Source organism: Pleurodeles waltl, chromosome 9 (assembly GCF_031143425.1).
Source record: "Pleurodeles waltl isolate 20211129_DDA chromosome 9, aPleWal1.hap1.20221129, whole genome shotgun sequence".
Classification (NCBI taxonomy): domain Eukaryota; kingdom Metazoa; phylum Chordata; class Amphibia; order Caudata; family Salamandridae; genus Pleurodeles; species Pleurodeles waltl.
Genome location: NC_090448.1, coordinates 327,525,250 through 327,546,079, shown reverse-complemented (window position 1 = coordinate 327,546,079; position 20,830 = coordinate 327,525,250). Strand labels below are relative to the sequence as shown.

At 49.4% G+C, this 20,830-nt stretch overlaps 1 protein-coding gene across 1 annotated transcript in view; it reads right to left on the bottom strand.

Annotated features, from left to right (window-relative positions):
* LOC138258618 (cadherin-related family member 4-like) overlaps positions 1-20,830 on the bottom strand; it is a 137,662-nt gene that overhangs the window by 68,853 nt on the left and 47,979 nt on the right. The window lies entirely within an intron of this gene.

Genomic DNA, 20,830 nt, shown 5'->3' with positions numbered 1-20,830 from the left:
TATAATAATGGAGATGAGCAAACTTAGCTACTATTGAATTTGGCATGGGAAACATAATTAAACTTTGAAATATTAGACAGAGACCAGAAAAAACTCCTTGCTAACCGCAGAATACTCCTCAGGTTCAAATTGGCCATATACAGCATAATTCAACATGTATATTTAACATCACATCGACTACATAAAATCATCAATACCATCCTCAGCCAGTGTCCAAGGTGTTGCCATTATAGACTGTCTCAAGGATTTGCCTGCTCATTCTGTCTTTTCCTTACCTCCCCTCTGCCCTTATCTATTATAGGTTTCACCCTTTTGGAGCTGCCCAGCACTCACTAATTACTGTTTTGTCACAGGATGGCACGTGGCACATGAATATGTTATCGTATTGTAAGCACAGTAATATGATTGCTATGTTCAATTTCACTTTGAAAAATCTATAAAAATGTTTTTTATAAAAAGTATTAGATTTCTTCATGTTTGCTATGGTGCCTCAACCAAAGAGAACTTGATGTATGGAGTAACAACCCTTAAAGAAAAAGGTAATGGAGTTGTGAGAGAACCCTTATTGCTGGGGACAAGTTGCACAGACTGGAGTGGTAATAGTAACCCCTCCTGAGCTAACACTTTCCCTACTGATGCCTTGATTAGAGTGGGAATAGTACATTTTACCATGTCAGAGTCCAACACTTACCTTACTGTTGCACCAACTAAAGCAGATATTGTAACTTTTACCCATCCTGAGTCCAGCACTTTCCCTACTGATGCACTGACTGGAATTGGAATATTAAGCTTTACCATTCCAGAGTCCAACACTGTTCTTACTGTTGCACCAACTGGAGCAGAAATAGTAAATTTTACCCCTCCTGAGTCCAACACTTTCCCTACTGTTGCACAGAATGGAGTGGTTATATTAAATGTTACCCCTGCTGAGTCCAATGCTTTCCCTATTGTTGCACTGACTGGAGTGGAATAGTACATTTTACCACTCCTGAATTCAAAGCTTTCCCTACTATTGCAGAGTGAAGTGGGAATATTTTATGTATTATTTCTAGAAATCTATGTTTTTTTCTATTGTTTAAAATGATATTATTATTATTATTATTATGTATCTGGGTATTTAATTTTTTTTTTAAAGTTAGTAATGTTCGTAATATATAACATACTTTTTCATGTGTAATTAAATTGGTATTTTTTTATTTTTTTCTAAATTGTTATTGTTTTTAATATATTGTGTGTGTGTGTGTGTGTATATATATATATATATAACTTGTATTATTAAAATACAAAATATTAAATTAAAATGTAAATTAAAATTATTATTTTAATAGTTTTACATTATATGTTTGTAAATAAACATATGCATTTTTATATGTGTGTGTGTTTGTTTATATAAGTATATAATTATTTATTTGATATTGTTTAAATATATTTAATTCATGTTATATTACTGTTACATAGTAATATTTTAATGTTTACTATTTTTAATTATATATGTTTTAAAAAACAATATTTTTGTCTATTTTCTCAATATTAATTTAAAATGATATTTTTTGTTCGATATTTTTGTATTTTCAATTATAAGTATATGACAATATTTTTATGTATGACATTTTTGAAACAATATCTTTGTTTCATCATATTTAGGTTTCTGATATTTTGTCAGTGAACCAGGGGCGACCACATCCAATTGCCACATTGCTGCTGTTACTAGGTAGCACCTAGCAGAAAATGCCTTCCAAAAGAAGTTGCAAAGGAAGAAAAAAGCCAGAAGCAAGAACCTTTGAAATGGTGATGAAGGTTCAGGACTTGCCATAGCATCTTGGCTCGAAGAGGTGGTGAGAAGGATTTGAAGGCAAAAAAACACAGCAGGAACAGGAGGTTGCCAACAGGCAGAGTAGGATAGAGAGTAGCTATTACATCAATCAATCAATCAGGATTTGTAGGTCGCGCTAATCATCTGCAAGTGTACCCAGACGGGGACTTCTGTTGAAAAGCCAGGTCTTGAGTCCCCTTTTGAACTCCTGAAGGGAAGGTGAAGTCCGGAGGTTGATGGGAAGGCTGTTCCAGGATTTTGCGGTGTGGTAGGTGAAGAAGCATCCTCCACTGTTGCTGCAGCGGATGCGGTCGGGTTAGCAAGGGAGGACGAAGCGGAGCACTGGAGTCTGGAGGGGTGGTGGATGCTCAGGCTGTGAGTGATGTATGCTGGTCCTGGGTTGTGCAGGGCTCTGTAGGTGTAAGTCAGAATTTTGAATTGGCATCTCTTGTGGACAGGGACCAGTGTAGTTTCTTCAGGTGAGGGGTGATGTGGGTTCGTCTGGGGAGGTTGTGGTTGAGTCTGGCTGCTGAGTTCTGGATAGTCTGCAGTTTCTTCAGGAGGTGTGAGGAGATTCCTGCATAGAGTGCAGTGCAGTAGTTTATGCAGCTGCCGACAAAAGCTTGGGTTACGGTGCATCTGGTGGAGAATGTGAGCCATTTGAAGAGCTTTCGAATCATGCACATTGAGGAAACAGGGTGAGGAGGCTGCGTTGCTCTGGCTCCTCAGTGTGAGTTTGGTGTCCTAGATGATGCGGAGGTTCCGGGCTTGGTCTGTCGGGTGGGAGAGGGTCCCAGATCAGCAGTTCACCAGGTACCATTCCACTAAGAAGTTGTGTTCCCGAAGATCAGAACTTCAGCTTTGTCACTACTGAGTTTCAGGCAGTTGTCTTGCATCCAGTTGGTGACGATGGTCATGCAGAGCGGGAAGAGAGGTCTTCGGATAGAGAGAAGATGAGCTGGGTGTCATCTGCGTAGGAGATAATATTCAATCCATGGTTTCTGATGTTGTTGACCAGGGGGGTCAAGTAGGCATTGAACAGGGTGGGGCTGAGGGATGAACCTTGAGGGACGCCACAGATGATGTTCTTGGGCTCTGAGGTAAACAGAGGAAGGCAGACTCTGTTGTCTTCTGGTGAGGAAGGATGCAATCTATTTGAGGGTGTTTTCTTGGATGCAGAAATGATATAGCCTCTTGATCAGGGTGTGGTGAGACACAATATCGAAAGCCGCCAAGAAGTCGAGGAGGATCAGGGCAGCTGATTCTCCCTGGTCTAGGAGGGTTCTGATGTTGTCTGTGGCAGCGATCAGGGGGTTTTAGTGCTGTTTTTTCAGAGGAATCCTGATTGAGATGCGTCCAGATGATCGTTGTTCTCGAGGTATTCCTTGAGTTGGTGGTTGATGGCCTTTTTGTGGTCTTTGGCTAGAAAGGAGAGCAAGAAGATGGGATGGTAGTTTTTGAGCTAATTGGGGTCGCAGATGTTTTCTTGAGGAGGGATCTGATTTCGGGCGAGGTTGAACATGTAATGTGGGCAGGGGTCGCTGGGGCTTCTGTGTGGCCGGAGTGCATCTCCTTCCTTTTATAGGCTGGAGGCAAGAAATGGAGTTGAAACTAGTTGCTCTTCATCTTAGATTGGGAAATATTATTAAACGTTTTGACAGATGGCAACAATCTTGGATTGGGACATAAATCATTTCCAGGAAGTCCCTGCTGAGGAACTCTGGGAAGAATCAACTTCAGGCAGTTAGAGACACTTCAAGCATCTCTTGGTAAAGACTCCGTACTGAGAGAAGAACCAGCATACGGGATTACACTGGTGGGCCAGCCACTGAAAAGTAAGTGAAATTGAAGACGGCATTCAGCCATCTTTTACATAGACTTTCCCACACACACTCAGCAGGCAGAGGAGGCACCCACCTTCCTCTCCACCAGTACCAACATGCTTTCCACACATATCTGTCCAACTAACATGCATTAAATGATTAAAGCATTGTTACCCAGTTGATAGTGACTTCAAACCAAGGGTTACTTGAAATCCATATTTTGTCAGTCAGTGACAAAACAAAAGTACTACAACAGATAAAAATATGATTTTGATTTCCAAAGTCTGCAGAGTGTAACAAAATAGATAAAGTTTGAAAGCATGCTTGCAAAAGTTGCACCCTGCATACAATCCTAAACATCAAAGAGCAGAGTATTAGTAGCCCCTTGAGACTGCCTTCTGTAACAAAATCACATTGCATTGCCCCCTTTGGTGAGAAATCAGAATGACATGGTAGACGAATAAAGCTACATGATATAAGCCTGCAGGATTTCCAGCAATGAGAAGGGCAAGCATGTGGCGTAGTGCTGAATGGTATATTGCAAGGCAATGTAAAAGTTATTTGCTTGAGTAATGTGGCTCCCTGCAACTTTTGTTGTATAGAATACATGAAAAGGGTAAACAACAGCAGTTTTCATCCTTGACACTTAGGCCCTCATTATGACATAGGCGGTAAAGGCCGCCTACCGCCACGGCGATGGCTGCCAAACGACCGTCGCCGTGGCTACCAGCTGACTGCCAGATTATGAATGTAGCCGGAAGTCCGCCAGGAGGCTGGTGGAATTCCAGCTTCGGTCATGGCGGGGGACAGCGGTAATGTGGCGTTGCTGCCAACAGCAGCACCACGCCAGTAGACCGCGACGACCGTATCATGATCTATGATATTGCCTGGCAGTGTTCTGCTGGTGGACGCTGCTGCTGGCAGCAGCGCCGCGTCCCATCTCCTGCCGGAGGACCCCCTGCAAGCAGGTAAGTCGGGTGCTCCGACAGGGGAGGGGGTGGAGGGTGTTGTGTGTGTGTTTGGGGTGTGTGTGTATGACTCTGGAGAGGGGGGGGAATTCCTTAGCACTGCTACTGCCTACCACCATGGTTTTTGTGGCTGTAAAAAAGCCACAGAAACTATGGTGGTGGGCAGGGTCATATTCCTGTGGGCAGCCTAGTGATGGCCGCTGGGCTGAAGACTGTAGTCTCCAGCCCAGAGGTCGTTACGCTGTGGCGGTCGGTGTGGTACATTGGCTGTTTGGCTTTTGCCAAACCGCCAATGTCATAATATGGCAGTATGTACTGCTAAAGGCTGTTGGTGGTACTACCACCACTATAACACCGACCACTGGGGCCATAATGACCCCCTTAGATCTCTAAAGGGATCAGATAGGGCCTGTGCCCCAGATCCATTTGTCCTGCACCCCAGTTTCATTTGTCCTGCCCTCTCTAATCCCTTCAGAGTTCATGGAGGGCTGGACTGTTGAATGTACTGGGAAGAGACTCAAATGAAACACAGACATTGCACCTTGGCACACATTAATTTGTCCTACTACTTTTCACTGCAAGCTGTGTTATGTGAGGCAATACAGGAGCCTGCACTGTTTTAAAAGGTTTCAGTCTGACTTTGTATATGGTATATACCTCTACTTAAAACTGACATTTCCTCCTTCCTGCCCTGAGCCCTAAAACTGACTCCAACCTGCCCGTAAAACTACCCTGACCCCCCCACCCTGAACCCTAAAACTGACACCCCGACTGCAAAACTACCCCAATCCCCCCCACCCTCAACCCTAAAACTGACCACACCAGGCCCTTGAAACAACCCCGACCCCTCCTGTCCTGAGCCCAACAGCTGATTCACCCTGCCCTTAAAACTACTCCTTCCCCTCCTTCTGCCCTGAGGCCTAAAACCCTGCCCCTTCCTAAAAACTACCGGACCCCTACCACCCCATCCTCAGACCTAAATCTCACCCCTACCCCTGAAAACTACCCCTTGCCCCACCGCCCTGAGCCCTAAAACCCAGCCTTTGAAGCTACCCATCTCTGGCCCCTTTTTAATTTAAAAACTACCCTGACCCCTGCCCCCTCCCATCAGACCTAACACTGACCCCACCCCTGAAAACTGTCCCTTCCCCCTTAAAACTACTCCAACCCCCGCCCGAGTACTAAAACTCTGCCCCCTTTTAAAAAAACAACCCCGTCCTGAGCCCTAAAACAACCCCCAAACCTGAAAACTACCATCTCCAAACCCGTACCCAGCCCCACTTACATCTCCTGAGACTTCCTCTTCTGTTCTTCTCCACCCATTTGCACAGCTAGACCGCACACCGTTCTTGCCTCAACCACGCATATGTGGGGTTTAGGCATATGCATAGTTAAGGCATAGAACAGGAGAGTATTGTTTTAGGCAAGCGTTGCTATGCTTGTGGATAACAGCACACGTGGCTTAGCCCGCATTGTTAAGGCTGTTTCCCCAGGTGAACCTGCTCTTTCAAGTTCTCTCTTGCTGCCTCCATTCAGCAACTACACCTGCCTCCTTATCCAAAACTCTACTCCCTGTCTTCAAGGTAATGTAGTATGATTAAATGCCATGGTTCTTTGTTAGTTAGTGCTGCTTCATTCAGAGTCCTGCCTCATAACCATAAGTGGGATACCATATTAGGAATCGAGAAATAAAGCTCTGTGAAGCTCCATACAGCAGGTCGTAGCACCCAATGTATGCCAGGTCAGCCTGACAATGATTTTCCCCTGGCCTGTGCACCTGATGCCCTCAGTCTGACACCCAAAGTTATACCCCTACTTTGGAATTAATTTTACCAAAGCAATTTACCAAGAGGCAATTCCTCCTCCAAAGGAGTAAATGCATTTTGTTACTGAAAAACTTGCACTACCACTGCTCAAGGTGTAACTGCAATATTGCCTTATAACCCTCCTTCGAGGGTTATACCGTTAAAGGCACTAAAGCAAGTTATAGGCCCCAGCTGCAGGAGAGGGCCTATAAAAAGGGAGAGGGCCCTTAACAACCAGTATATTCTGAAGCAGAAAGGCTATAAGGCTATTAGCTCAAGACAAAAGAGGGAGTAGGAGGAAATAATGCCGGGCTTACCCTTCTCATTGACTATGTAGCTTGTTCGGTCCCCCGGGAGGTGAGAAGTAAGTTTGAAAGGAGGGAGTGTCGCTTTGACGGAAGTGTAACTATAAGCACACAAACCTTCCCAGCGGATCCATGGTGCCGGAGTCAGTATTCTATAATGTAATACTCTGATGTTACCACATAAGATAGGTGCAGTATATTCTATCTTTAGCATGCAAGGGACATGCTTGGGTATAATCTCTGTTTGAGGAGTGGAATCAGGGAGTCATCCTTGGTCCTGATGATAAGCCTAAGGTAGGCTTTGAAACATGTAGACCAGGAAGGCAGGTACATAATATACCTACTTCCAAGTACCCCATTTTTAATGATACCACCACTAGGGTAGGTATTAAAGTATTGTAGTCCTTAGTAGGCAGGTGTATTTAACCACTCTAAGACCCCCCTACTTCTATCTTTTCTTCCACCGAGTCAAATAGCCTATATATTTCAAAAGTGCTCCCACGTAATCCGTAGGTCGCAGCACACCCCGTTCCGCAGTGGAATGGGAAGAACCCAATGATGCATGCCACCAAGAGGTAACCCTAGTGGGTGAGGGTTTTTTCAAGGAAAATTTATTTTTTTCCTGTTCTTCCCCAGTGGAGACTCATGATCCAGCTGGGCTTTCATATTATGTTACAAGGCTATTAGAACATTTCACCCACTGAGGGTAGAATGTTTTAAATTAAAAAGGGAGCAACAGAAAGACAAACATTGGAATGTTGAGCAGACAACGTATAAAAGCCATTATTAGCCCTGAGACACTTCATTGTCTTAAATGCAGCTCCCAACATTTCAACGTTCTAATATGGAGTATGGATGTTTCCAACGTATTTTCCAATGAGGACACAGACCAAGGAGACTGAACATTTTCTCTTGTCCTAGTGTTTGATCCTGATAGAGGTATGCCAAGGATGGCAAGGTCATAGCCACCACAGTTTACCTTTATCTCTAGGCTTGAATTTGTGTAATAGAAGATAAAATGTTGGGGTTTAAATCTTTCACAACTATTTATGATATGTGAAATTGTCGTAAATAGGTCAGCTTCAACCATTTGAGAGCCCCTTCCGCTGATTGAGATGCTTATTCAAGTAATTTCTCGAGTAAAGTAAGTTGAAGAGTGCAAACAGGCTTTAGTGGGGTTAATAAAGGAGCAGATGCTAACCTTCATCTTTCACTCCTCTGTGGTTAAAGAAAGCGGGTGTGTAAAAGTCAATGGTGGTGTCTAGACAACAGTGACAATGCAGATTTATGTATCCGCAGACATGGTTTAGAGTGTCCGGCATGAATCTGGTGTAGCTGGAGCACAGTCAGACTATGGATTGAAGCTCCTGTCCGGCCCTGCACTCTCACAGCTTCTTAGAGTTCTAGTCTTCAATTGAATGTTTGTAAGAACAGTTTTGTTGTAAGAAGCTTCAGGAAGTGCATGATATTTAGATGTGAGTTTTCATCATTTGACTTTCTTATGGCAGAAGGTCAGTTTGTTTGACCTGCACTGATGAATTGTGGGTCCTAAACTCTACAGATATAATGGACCCTAGTATGCATATGCCTAATGCGTGATGCAGAGAGGTACAAATATAATGCTGATTTTCTTTAACAGGTAAAGGAGTGCTTTGATGTGATTACACACCCTCACCTAGCCACTGGAATATGTACACTCAGTAGCTTTCAGGCTTTAAGTTTATTTGTTTAGCATGCATAGTTCATAAAAAACATTATGGCCCTCATTACAACATTGGCGGTGAAAGGCGCTTACCGCCGTGCAGAAGACCACCAATACACCGCCACGGCCGCAGAATTCTGCCACAGCTATAATGACCCACATCTCGGAATCCACCGAAATTCAGACACCCACACAAGACCGCCACCCCAAAGGTCAGTGATAAACTGGCGAAAACAAAACCTCCACCGTCACGCCAACAGAAACACGCCCATGCTATCGCTGCACACGAATCCACGCGGCGGTCTTTCAACCGCAGTATTCCATTGGCAGTACACACCGCCGCGCTCAAAATACACACACATCTACAAAACACCTCCACATTGGACAATTACAAATACACACACCTGATACACATACAAACACCACTCCCACACACCAAACACAATATAAAACACACACCCACATCACCCACAAACCCCTACGACAAAAAATTAGAGACGAAGGCCAGATAGACAGAGAGCACAGCAACTGAGAACCCCACCACACAGAGGCACACAACACCATCATCCATACAACATTACACGCACAATATACCACACACCACTACACATCAACACACACATCAACACTTACACCACCCCATACATCACCCACACCACCTCATGTCACGCCAAAGACACCCCAGGTTTTCTGAGGAGGAGCTCATGGTCATGGTGGAGGAAATCCTACGGGTAGAGCCACAGCTATTTGGCTCACAGGTGCAGCACACATCCATAGCCAGGAAGATGGAGCTATGGCAAAGAATCGTGGACAGGGTCAATGCTGTGGGAGAGCATCCAAGAAATCGGGAGGACATCAGGAAGAGGTGGAACGACCTACGGGGGAAGGTGCGTTCAGTGGTATCCAGGCACAACATCGCGGTACAGCGGACTGGCGGCGGACCCCCACCTCCTCCCCCACAACTAACAACATGGGAGGAGCAAGTCTTGACCATCATGCATCCAGAGGGCCTCGGAGGAGTCGGTGGAGGAATGGACACTGGTAAGTTAAATCTCAACTATTATATCCCCCACCCTACCTGCATGCTATCACACACCCCCACCCTCAACCCCTCCCCTATCACTACAACTCCTCACTAATGTACTCATAACACAAACCGCCCATCCCAACACCAAGCCCCGCATGCAAAAACAAAGCATGGTCAGCCCTCACCAAAGCATGCTCACTGCACATACCCATAACAACCCCCTAACCATCATCACACAAACCCACACACAGGAATGCTTGCACTGGGGTACACAAACACCCACCCATTGCACACCATTACTCACACACATGCAATAATCATGCCCTTATATCCCTGCAGGACCACTACGGAACGTCACCACACCGGAGGGTCCAGACATCTCCACTCCACCCATAGAAGAGGCCCACAGTGATGACAGCAGCTCTGCCCTACTGGACCCTGATGACCAGCCCGGACCATTGTGGGCCTCGGGACAGTCGGTTCCCCTTGCACAGGCACAGCCCAACACTGACCTTCCACCCTCTGGTAACACCAGCACAGCACCCACCCAGTGGGCCCATACCTCCGTACCCAGGACACGTCAATCAGCGGTGTGTCCACCACTACAGGGAACCCAGGATAACCCACCACCCCAACAACAAAAGGGACCTGGGGGCAGTGGTAGTGGGCACACGGTCCAGGGGACGGAGGCACAGGAACACAGGGGAACTGGGAGGGCTGCTGTGCGACAGGGGGCGGACAGGCCAAGGGAACCCACCCTCCACGAGGCCCTCTCCTCCATCATGGGAGCATACCACCACTCCCAGGAGACGATGGCCACGGTACTGGCCAAGTTTCAGGAGACCCAGCACCTGCAGGACGAACTGTATTTGGGGTTCAGGGAGGAGCTCAGAACCCTCAGCTCCGCCCTGGGCACCATCGTAGGGGTGCTGAAGGACATACAGAAGACCATGAGGGACACCGTGGTACTCCAAGGGGCCCCTGACACTAGCATGGACGATGAACTGCCCACCACCTCCGCCGGCGCTAGTGGACAGGACGTCCCGCCACAGGACCACCACACCAGCACCCCACCCCCTGCAGACGGACAACCACCCCGCAAGCGGTCCCTGAGATCCAGGAACAGGACAGAGCAAGGTGGCAAGACCCCCGCCAGGAAATTAGACCACCCTGATTGTCCACCCACTGTCTCAGTTTGTTACCCTGTCCCGATTGGAACTGCCCCATCTCCACTTCCTATGCCCATATGGGCAATGCACCTGTGTGACTAATGGACTGGACTCTGCCATGGACATTTCTCCACCGTCCCCCATCACCATATCACTACCCCACTCCATTTTTGAGCACTGAAATAAACACCCTTGAACCACAAAACAATCTGGAGTCAGTCTGTGATTTGGTAAATATGTATAATCAATGACAGTGTCAACATGCTTTCTAATTTTATAGCCAACATACCTATGTCACACATCACAAGTCCTTGAAGGATGCAAGCAGATGACACACGTTGCTACCCACACCTGTGAAACCGTAATGGAAAGGTACAACTCAGTGACCAAATACTGCTATGAACTGACAGACAGGATAGAGGTAGAAGTGTGAAAGTGAATGTAATGGTAAAAAGAAAACTGTTCTCACCTGTGTGTCACTGGAAATATTGCCGTATGACTGACTCCCTGTTGTCTATGTCTTCTTCCTCAGCGTCCTCCTCATCACTGTCCACAGGTTCCACAGGCTCCACAGCTGCCACAACACCGCCATCTGGACCATCCTCCTGCAGAAAAGGCACCTGGCGTCACAAAGCAAGATTGTGAAGCAGCGAGCAGACGATGATGATCTGGCACACCTTCTTTGGTGAGTAGAATAGGGAACCACCTGTCATATGCAGGCACCTGAACCTGGCCTTCAGGAGGCCGAAGGTGCGTTCGATCACCCTCCTAGTCCGCCCATGGGCCTCATTGAAGCGTTCCTCTGCCCTGGTCCTGGGATTCCTCACTGGGGTCAATAGCCAGGACAGGTTGGGGTAACCAGAGTCCCCCAATAGCCACACCCGGTGCCTCTGGAGTTGACCCATCATATAAGGGATGCTGCTATTGCGCAGGATGTAGGCGTCATGCACTGATCCAGGGAACATAGCATTTACCTGGGAGATGTACTGGTCTGCCAAACATACCATCTATACATTCATGGAATGATAACTCTTCCTGTTCCTGTACACCTGTTCACTCCTGTGGGGGGGGACCAGAGCTACATGGGTGCCATCAATAGCACCTATGATGTTGGGGATATGTCCAAGGGCATAGAAGTCACCTTTCACTGTTGGCAAATCATCCACCTGAGGGAAAACGATGTAGCTCCTTACGTGTTTCAGCAGGGCAGACAACACTTTGGACAACACGTTGGAAAACATAGGCTGGGACATCCCTGATGCCATGGCCACTGTTGTCTGAAACGATCCACTTGCAAGGAAATGGAGCACTGACAGCACCTGCACTTGAGGGGGGATTCCTGTGGGATGGCGGATTAGTGACATCAGGTCCGGCTCCAACTGGGTACATAGTTCCTGGATAGTGGCACTGTCAAACCTGTAGGTGATGAGTAAATATCGCTCCTCCATTGTCAACAGGTCCACCAGCGGTCGGTACACCGGAGGATTCCGCCATCTTCTCAAATGTCCAAGCTGACGGTGCCTAGGAAGGACAACAGCGACCACAGAGTCAACAAAATCCCAGGTATGTATCCACAGATACACAGAACACGACACCAAAGACAAAAATTCTTCCTGTATGTGTGTCGAGTGTAGGCCCAGGTATGTGTGACGCAGTTGCAAATTAAGCCATGTGGACCCCTGAAATGGCGGCTGCCTGACCTCTAAACTGGGACAGTGGGATGTGAGGTAACTGCGCTGGTGTTGTACACCGTCGCGGTAGGCGGTCGTAGACCGCGGCGCAATGCTGCATTGGTTAACATTGGACCCTATGGGTCCCAGGAGCCAATGATGAAGTGCGCCGGCGGTGATGATACGCACCACAGCGGACGTCACCGCCGCGGACATGACCGCCATTTTCTCTCTGTTCAATCACTTGATACCTGATCTTCGATAGGAGAGGACCTACACTGCAAGTGCTGCTGTGTCCTCGGTCTGGAAGAGATAATGGCTGCTGCGTCTGGGGAAAGGGCCCCTGCCTTCACTGCTCAGGAGTTGGAGAAGCTCGTGGACGGGTTCCTCCCCCAGTACATGCTACTCTACGGTCCTCCAGACCAACAGGTAAGTACACAGGGAGCACGTTGTATGGGCTATGTCTGGGTGGAGAGGGCTGGTTGTAAGAGGGAAGGGGGCAGAGTGCAGTGAACATGAAGGACTGTGAATGCATGTGCCACATGGCAAGGGCAGGGATGGGGGCCACTCACTTCAACGGTGCTCTTGCTAATGACTTCTCTTCTTCCCCATGCATGTCATGTAGGTCAGCGCCCACCAGAAGAAGGACATTTGGCGTGCCATCGCCAAGGACGTCCGGACCCTGGGGGTCCACCAGAGACGGGGCACCCACTGCCGGAAAAGATGGGAGGACATTCGCCGCTGGGGCAAGAAGACGGCGAAGGCTCAGCTGGGGATGGCCTCCCAACATGGGAGGGGTGCCCGTCGCCCCATGACCCCCCTGATGTTACGGATCCTGGTGGTGGCCTACCCTGAGTTGGATGGGCGCTTGAGGGCATCACAGCAGACACAAGGGGGTGAGTACACAATCATTCTGGGGACTTTGCGCGCAGTTGAGGGGTCTGGGTGGGGGAGGAGGGCTGTGGGTTTCCCTAGGCAAGGGCGACTTCCATAGGCTAGGCCCCTCCGTAATCCAGGCCATGTGGCACTCCACCCCACCGCAGTAGAGTGCCAAGTACAAGTATACATGCCCCTGTGGCATCCATGTGTGCAGATGTCCACCATAGCCATGTAGGTCATATCCCAGGAATTGCATCTGTAGAGGCCAGGAGCACGGCGTAGTGCAGGGGGCTGCTGTGTCTGTATTGTCCGCCAACGGTAGCGGTATTCCATGCACTCAACCTGTCTTTCTTCTGTCGCCCCCCCCCCCCTTTTCTGCTCTCCCTGTTCTTTTGTGCATCAGCATCATCAGGCGGAGGTACAGTGGCACCGGAGCACGAGGGAGCTGCATCCCACATGGCCATGGAGGGCCACACCACGGACTCAGAATGCACCAGTGGGACGTAGGGCGAGGGGAGCTTCACGTCGGGCACCGGATCACCAATCAGCGACACGAACTCGTCTGCCGATGGGAGCTCCCTTGTGGTGGCGGCACCATCTGTGCCCCACACTTCTACAGGTACAGCCGCCACCTCCCCTACCAGCACTGCCCTCCCAGGAGCCCCTCAGCGTTCGCCCCGTGCCCCCTCATCCAGGAGGGTGGGCATCACCTTCGCCCCAGGCACCTCAGGCCCTGCCCCTGTCACCCTGCTGCCCTCAGTGAGGAGGCCATTGACCTCCTCAGGTCACTCACTGTTGGGCAGTCTACCATTGTGAATGCCATCTAGGGTGTAGAAAGGGAGTTGCAACACGATAATGCATTCCTGGAGGGCATTCTTTCTGGTCAGGCTGCCATTCATCGAACCCTGCAATCTTTGGCCTTAGCACTGATGGCAGCCATTGTCCCTGTGTCTAGCCTCCCCCTCCAACTTCCTCCACCCAGACCCAGTCCCCTGCACCCCAGCCTATCCCAAGCACACCAACAGACAAGCATGCACACACCTCAACACACAAAAGTAGCTCAGGCAAACATAGGCACCACACATACCACAGGCACTCAAACAAGCATCAGACACATACAGACACAGCAACATCCACTGCCTCCACTGTGTTCCCCTCCTCTTCGTCTCCCTCCTCCCTCCCAGTGTCGTCTACACTCTCACCTGCATGCACTACCTCTACAGGCACTAGGACTCGCACCAGAACACCCAGCACCACACCCTGCTCACCTGCACTCACCACCCCCACTCCCATTTACACGTCCCCTGTGTCCTCTCCCAGTGTACCTGTGACGCCCCCTCCCAAAGTACACAAACGCGGGCACCCACACACCCAACATCCATCCACCTCACGACAGCCTCCAGTACCTGCACCTGCACCCAAAACACCTAAAGTGACACCTCCTACAACCACCTCCTCTTCCTCCACTCCCAGACCCCCTCCAGCGACCCATCCCAGTGTTCGTCATAGACTCTCCCTCAGCAACGTTGACCTCTTTGCCCCCATCCCCACCCCTCCAATTCATAAGTCCCGTAGTAGCACCTCAGCCAAAAAGACTCCAGTACCAGTGGTGCATGTTACAGGTGTGTGGAGTGCACCGGCCACCAGGGCAGGCAGTGTGACACGGAGCCAAAGCACTGCCAGTCCACCCCCTGTAAAGCATCTTAAGTTGGAAAGTGGCCGACGGGACAGGGTGAAGACTCCGGGCGGCAAAACTGCTCACAAGGGTCCCAGGGGGATTGCAGAGTCAGCTGTGACTCCTCCAAAGGTGGTGAAGGGCCAGAGGAAGTCTGCACAGTCTGGTGAGAGCAGCACGGCGGAGAAGGGCGCCATCCTCCCCGGCGGCCGGGACGCCACCGCCAGCACCGTCGTCACTGGTCAGGAGACCACCGCCAGAGTCATTGCCCAGGAGGGCACGAGTATCGTCACTGGTCAGGAGACCACCGCCAGAGTCACTGCCCAGGAGGGCACGAGTATCGTCACTGGTCAGGAGACCACCGCCAGAGTCAGGGCACAAGTATCGTCACTGGTCAGGAGACCACCGCCAGAGTCACTGCCCAGGAGGGCACAAGTATCGTCACTGGTCAGGAGACCACCGCCAGAGTCACTGCCCAGGAGGGCACGAGTATCGTCACTGGTCAGGAGACCACCGCCAGAGTCATTGCCCAGGAGGGCACGAGTATCGTCACTGGTCAGGAGACCACCGCCAGAGTCAGGGCACAAGTATCGTCACTGGTCAGGAGACCACCACCAGAGTCACTGCCCAGGAGGGCACAAGTATTGTCACTGGTCAGGAGACCACTGCCAGAGTCACTGCCCAGGAGGGCATGAGTATCGGCACTGGTCAGGAGACCACTGCCGGAGTCAGTGCCCAGGAGGGCCCCGACTGCCTTAGCCCCGCTGGAAAATGAGGGACCGTCTTGCCACACACCAATGCACAGGTCAGAGCCCGCCATGACAAAGCCCCGCTGAACAAGGGAATCACTGCCATGGTGAAGACCGCTGAACAGGGCACAGCACCGCTGAACAGGGCAGAGAACCGCTGAACAGATCACAGACCGCCATGGCAAAGCACCGCTGAACAAGGAAACACCGTCACATCAAGCATCGTTATCCCATGTACAGCTGGGACTGTGACGGTACAGGAACCGTCACGGGGAGCTAAATGCAGTGTGGGCGCCATTCCCCCTCCAGAACCAGTGGAGACTGTTATCCACTTGAGAGACTGTGGCTTTGCACTCCCCAGGATGGAACAGTGGGCAACCCACCCACTGTAGAGACTTGAGAGACTGTGGCTTTGCACTCCCCAGGATGGTACAGTGGGCAAACCACCCACTGTAGAGATTTGAGAGACTGTGACTTTGCACTCCCGAGGATACATCAATGGGCATGGAGCCCCGTCGTGGATCTGGTGTGGTGCTGTAATCCGGCTGAGGTGCCCCCCCCCCCCTTCCCTTCCCCCTGAGGTGCCTGTTGTATTTCTATCTGATGCCCCAGCAGTGTTCTCTCCGTTTGTGGACAGGTATCTCTTGTGGGCTTCGCCCATGCATTTTTGGACCAGTGGTGCACGGACATTGATATGTGCATACCTGCACTGCTTCTCGTGATGTATATACTTTTGAATGTGTATATATATATCTGTATATATTTGGTAACTGTATTTTGATACATTACAATTTATCGACTGATTTCCTTTGGTCTTTGCATTCTTCCCGGGGGGCTGTGGGTTGTTACTGTGATGTTTTGAGATGCATAGCTGTGTGTGTTATACTGTGTGAGGGTGGGGCTGGGGGTGTTTCGTGTGTGCCCCCCTGACTTTTGCCTCCCCCCTCCCCTATGTCGTAGGTGCAGTACTCACCGTTGTCTTCGCCGCCGCCGTTGCTAGTGTTCAGAAATGAGCAGGAAGACAAGGGCAGGTAGGATTCATAATTCCGGCTCCATGGTGTCCTCCTTCCTTGTGGAGTGTATAGAAGGTGAGCGTTTTCCCATTGCAAAAGCTGTTTCCGCCATGTTTTTATCCACGGTGAATCTGCCCCGGAAAAGGTGGCGGATTGGTGGGTTGTGATACTGTGGGTGGTACATTGTCTTCCCCTGTCTGTTGGCGGTGACCGCCGCGCTGCTTGTCTGTACCGCCGTGGCGGTCGGAGTGTTAAAGTGGCTGTCTATGTTGGTGGTTTCCGCCACGGTCATGATTCCCTTTTTTTGTCCGCCGGCCTGTTTGCGGTATTACTGCAGCTTTAACACCGTCCGCCAGGGTTGTAATGACCCCCTATATGTCCAAAAGTTTAAAATGTCACAACAATAATATTACAAATGACCCCTAATGTTTGATGACTTACATTTCAAGGTATATTTCATGGTTAAGCAATGGTGGTAACCTCTAGTGCATATTAAACATAAGTTTAATAAAAACGTTCTAAAACACACAAGTAGGCCAAAGACATTACTCAAAACACTTTTTCAGTGCGTTTAGTGGTTGTGCAAAGATGCCAGTTTCTAAAATAATAAATGACAATTCCTAACAGCTGCTAAAATGTATATTAAGATCTTTAGGACATTTGCTTGTCAACAATTGCTTTTTCATCACAAAAGAAGGACTACTGTTTGCGAAGCTCGATGAATATGCACAAGTAGCTAAGGATCGACATTCAACCAAAAGTAAGTTGCGTTTAGTAATTGTGCAAAAGTGCTAGTCTCAACTAAATGGCTGGTCAGCCTTCATAAGGGTCAATAAAGGATATATTTGATAGAGACTTCTAGCTGCAGATTCCTTACCTTAGAACCAAGCATTAGTGAGGATTGGGAGGGGTCTCAGGACCCTCTTGAGTATGGATTGGAGCAAATGCATTGGTATTTGGAGTTAGGAGAAGCCAGCTGACTGGACACCTCTCCAGATACTGGCATGATCTCACCTCCTACCGTGGCTATGGAGGAGGGAGCATCTTATGCCATGGTGGTACATAGGGCAGCTGAAGTCTTGGACCTAGATCTGCCTACGGTGCCAGTCACGACTAACCTCCTGACTGAGGTGCTTCAGCCACGTGTTGCCACATCGGAACTGATGTTACCCTTTAATGAAGCCCTCTCTGATGTCCTGCTGGGACGTGGTCCAGACTCAGCACAGGGGCTTCTGTAAATAGGACAGTTGGCCGCCGCTATCGTCCAGCTCCAAATGATTATAGCTTGCTCACCCAACATCCTACCCCAGAGAGCTTGGTGGTCCAAGCCTCCACTTCCCATCGCGCCTTCCCTTCCGCTCCCCCAGATAGGGAATCCAAGAGGCTCGACCAAGTTGGGAAGAAGATGTTTTATTCCTCCAACTTGGCATTGAGGCCAGTAAACACCTTATGCCTATTGGGCTCTTTTTCCCATACTTAAAGGGATACAGTGGCGCAGTTGCTGCCTCAGGTCCTGGAGGGTGTGCAGGACACTCTCTCACAAACAGTCAAAGATGGGAGAGATGCAGCCCAGTTTACTCTTAGGTGTGGTTTGGACATGACTGACTCGCTAGGTCGAACAATTTTGTCGGCAATATCCCTTTGTCACCATGCCTGGCTTTGTACATCTGGCTTTTTGGGGGCTGTTCTGGCAAACCTTATGGACATGCCCTTCGATGGGTCCCGCCTATTTGGTGAAAAGGCAGACTCAGCGCTGTAGCGGTTCAAGGATTTTCAGGCTACAGCCAGGTCTTTTGGCCTCTTGGCAACCCCTAACCAACAGACTGCCTTTCACCCCTTTCGAGGCTTCGGAAGTGGCGGGGTACCACACCATCCACAGTCCAGCCACCATCCTCCATCAGGTTAGCATCCTGTGCGGGGATGAGGTAGTTGTACCTTCAGACCCAGAGGGTCTGGCCAGAAGTCATCCACCACCCAGTCCCCCTCCTCCACAGCACCCAAGTCCTCCTGGTGTGATTCTGCAAGACCACACACATCCAGTTGGAGGGAGGATTCAATTTTGTCTCCCTCACTGCCGGTCCATAACATCAGACAAATGGGACTTGCAGATCATACAGAAGGGCTATTCCCTTCCCTTCCAGTCTTTCCTTCCCTCTATGCCTCCATGAAAAGAACAGCTGATGGAGGATCACTTAGGGCCAGATGTAGGAACCAGTTTGCATGTCGCAAACTGCGAAAAACGCAGTTTGCGACATGCAAAACGGCCATCGCGATGCTGATTCACATTTTGCGAGTCGGTACCGACTCGCAAAATGTGAATCCGACTCGCAAATAGTAAGGGGTGTTCCCTTCCTATTTGCGACTCGCACCGCGATGCAGAATTGCTTTGTGACTGCGAAAGCGGTCGCAAAGCAATTCGCAGTTAACACCCACTTGAAGTGGGTGGTAAGTCATTCGCAAACGGGAAGGGGTCCCCATGGGACCCCTTCCCCTTTGTGAATGTCGCTGAAAATATTTTTTCAGAGCAGGCAGTGGTCCAATGGACCACTGCCTACTCTGAAAAAATGAAACTGAATGGTTTCATTATTTTTTTGAATTGCAACTCGTTTTCCTTTAAGGAAAACGGGCTGCAATACAAAAAAAAAAAACTGCTTTATTAAAAAAGCAGTCACAGACATGGAGGTCTGCTGTCTCCAGCAGGACACCATCCCTGTGAGTGCAGGGACTCGCTATGGGGTCGCAATTTGCGACCCACCTCATTAATATTCATGAGGTGGGTCATTGCGACCCCATAGCGAGTCGCAGAAGGTGTCTGAGACACCTTTCTGCATACAATTTTGCGAGTTGCAAATTGCGAGTCGGTATGACTCGCAATTTGCAACTCGCAAAATTTTCTGTTGCTACATCTGGCCCTAAGTCTTGCTACGTGAGGAAGTTATGGCTCTCTTGGCCAAGGGAGCCATAGAAAGCATCCCAATGTTAGAAGTAGGCAGTGGTTGTTATTCCTGCTACTTTCTGACTCCCAAAAAGAACAAGGTTCTTCGCCCTATTCTAGATTTGCGGGATGTCAGTCTCTTCCTCAAAAAGAAAAAAAATTCAAGATGCTCACCCTGGCTCAGGTCTTGTCTGTTTTAGACCAAGGAGACTGGATGGTAGTGATGTACTTACAGGATGTGTATTTTCACATCCCTATCCTGCCTGCCCACAGGCGCTACTTGCGGTTCAGGGTTGGCCACGACCCCCTGCAGTTTGCTGTGCTTCCTTTCGGTCTTACCAGTGCCCCTTGTCTGTTCACCAAGGTTATGTCGGTGGTGGCAGCTCATCTGTACAGGTTAGGAGTTTCGGTCTTCCCCTAGCTCGACGACTGGCTGTTGAAGGCTCCTTTGCCCCAGGCTGTCGTCACCCACCTTCAGACTATAGCGAACCTTCCCGATTCACTGAGGTTCACTATAAATGTGCCAAAGTCACACCTGACTCCCTCTCAGAAGCTCCCTTTCATTGGAGCTGTTTCTGACACAGTGCAGTTTCAGGCTTATCCTCCTGAGAGCGAGTCCAGGATAATCAGGTTATGATACTGATGTTTTGGCCTCTATCTTGGATTTCGGTGAGACAGATTCTGAGGCTGTTGGGCCTCATGACCTCCGGCATCCTGTTAGTCAAGTAAGATAGGTAGCATATGAGGGCTCTGCAGTGGTGACCTGAAGCTCCAATGGGCACAGCATCAGAAGAATCTCACCGACACGGTTCAGATCTCGGAGGGATCTGCAAAAGATATGCAGTGGTGGTTAGTGAACTGCAATTGGGTCAGATAAAGACTCCTCTCCCTTCTCCAACCAGATCTCACAGTAGTGACAGATGCGTCACTTCTGGGATGGGGTTGCCATCTGGGAGAGGTGGAGATCAGAGGCTTATGGTCTCCGGCGGAATCAGGGCTCCATATCAACTTACTGGAGCTTCAGGCGATCCGACTGTCAATGAAAGCATTTCTTTCTGTTGTAAAAGGGAAGATGGTGCAGGTGTTTACGAACAACATTGCCACAATGTGGTACTGCAACAAGCAGGGCTGTGTGGGGTCGTGGACCTTTTGTCAAGAGGCCCTGCGTCTCTGGACATGGCTGGAACAGCAGGGCATAACCCTGGTGGTTCAACACCTGGCAGGTTCTCTGAACGCCAGGGCAGACAAACTCAGTGTTGTCTCCATCCGGAGGTGGCACAAGGGTTCTTTCTGCTGT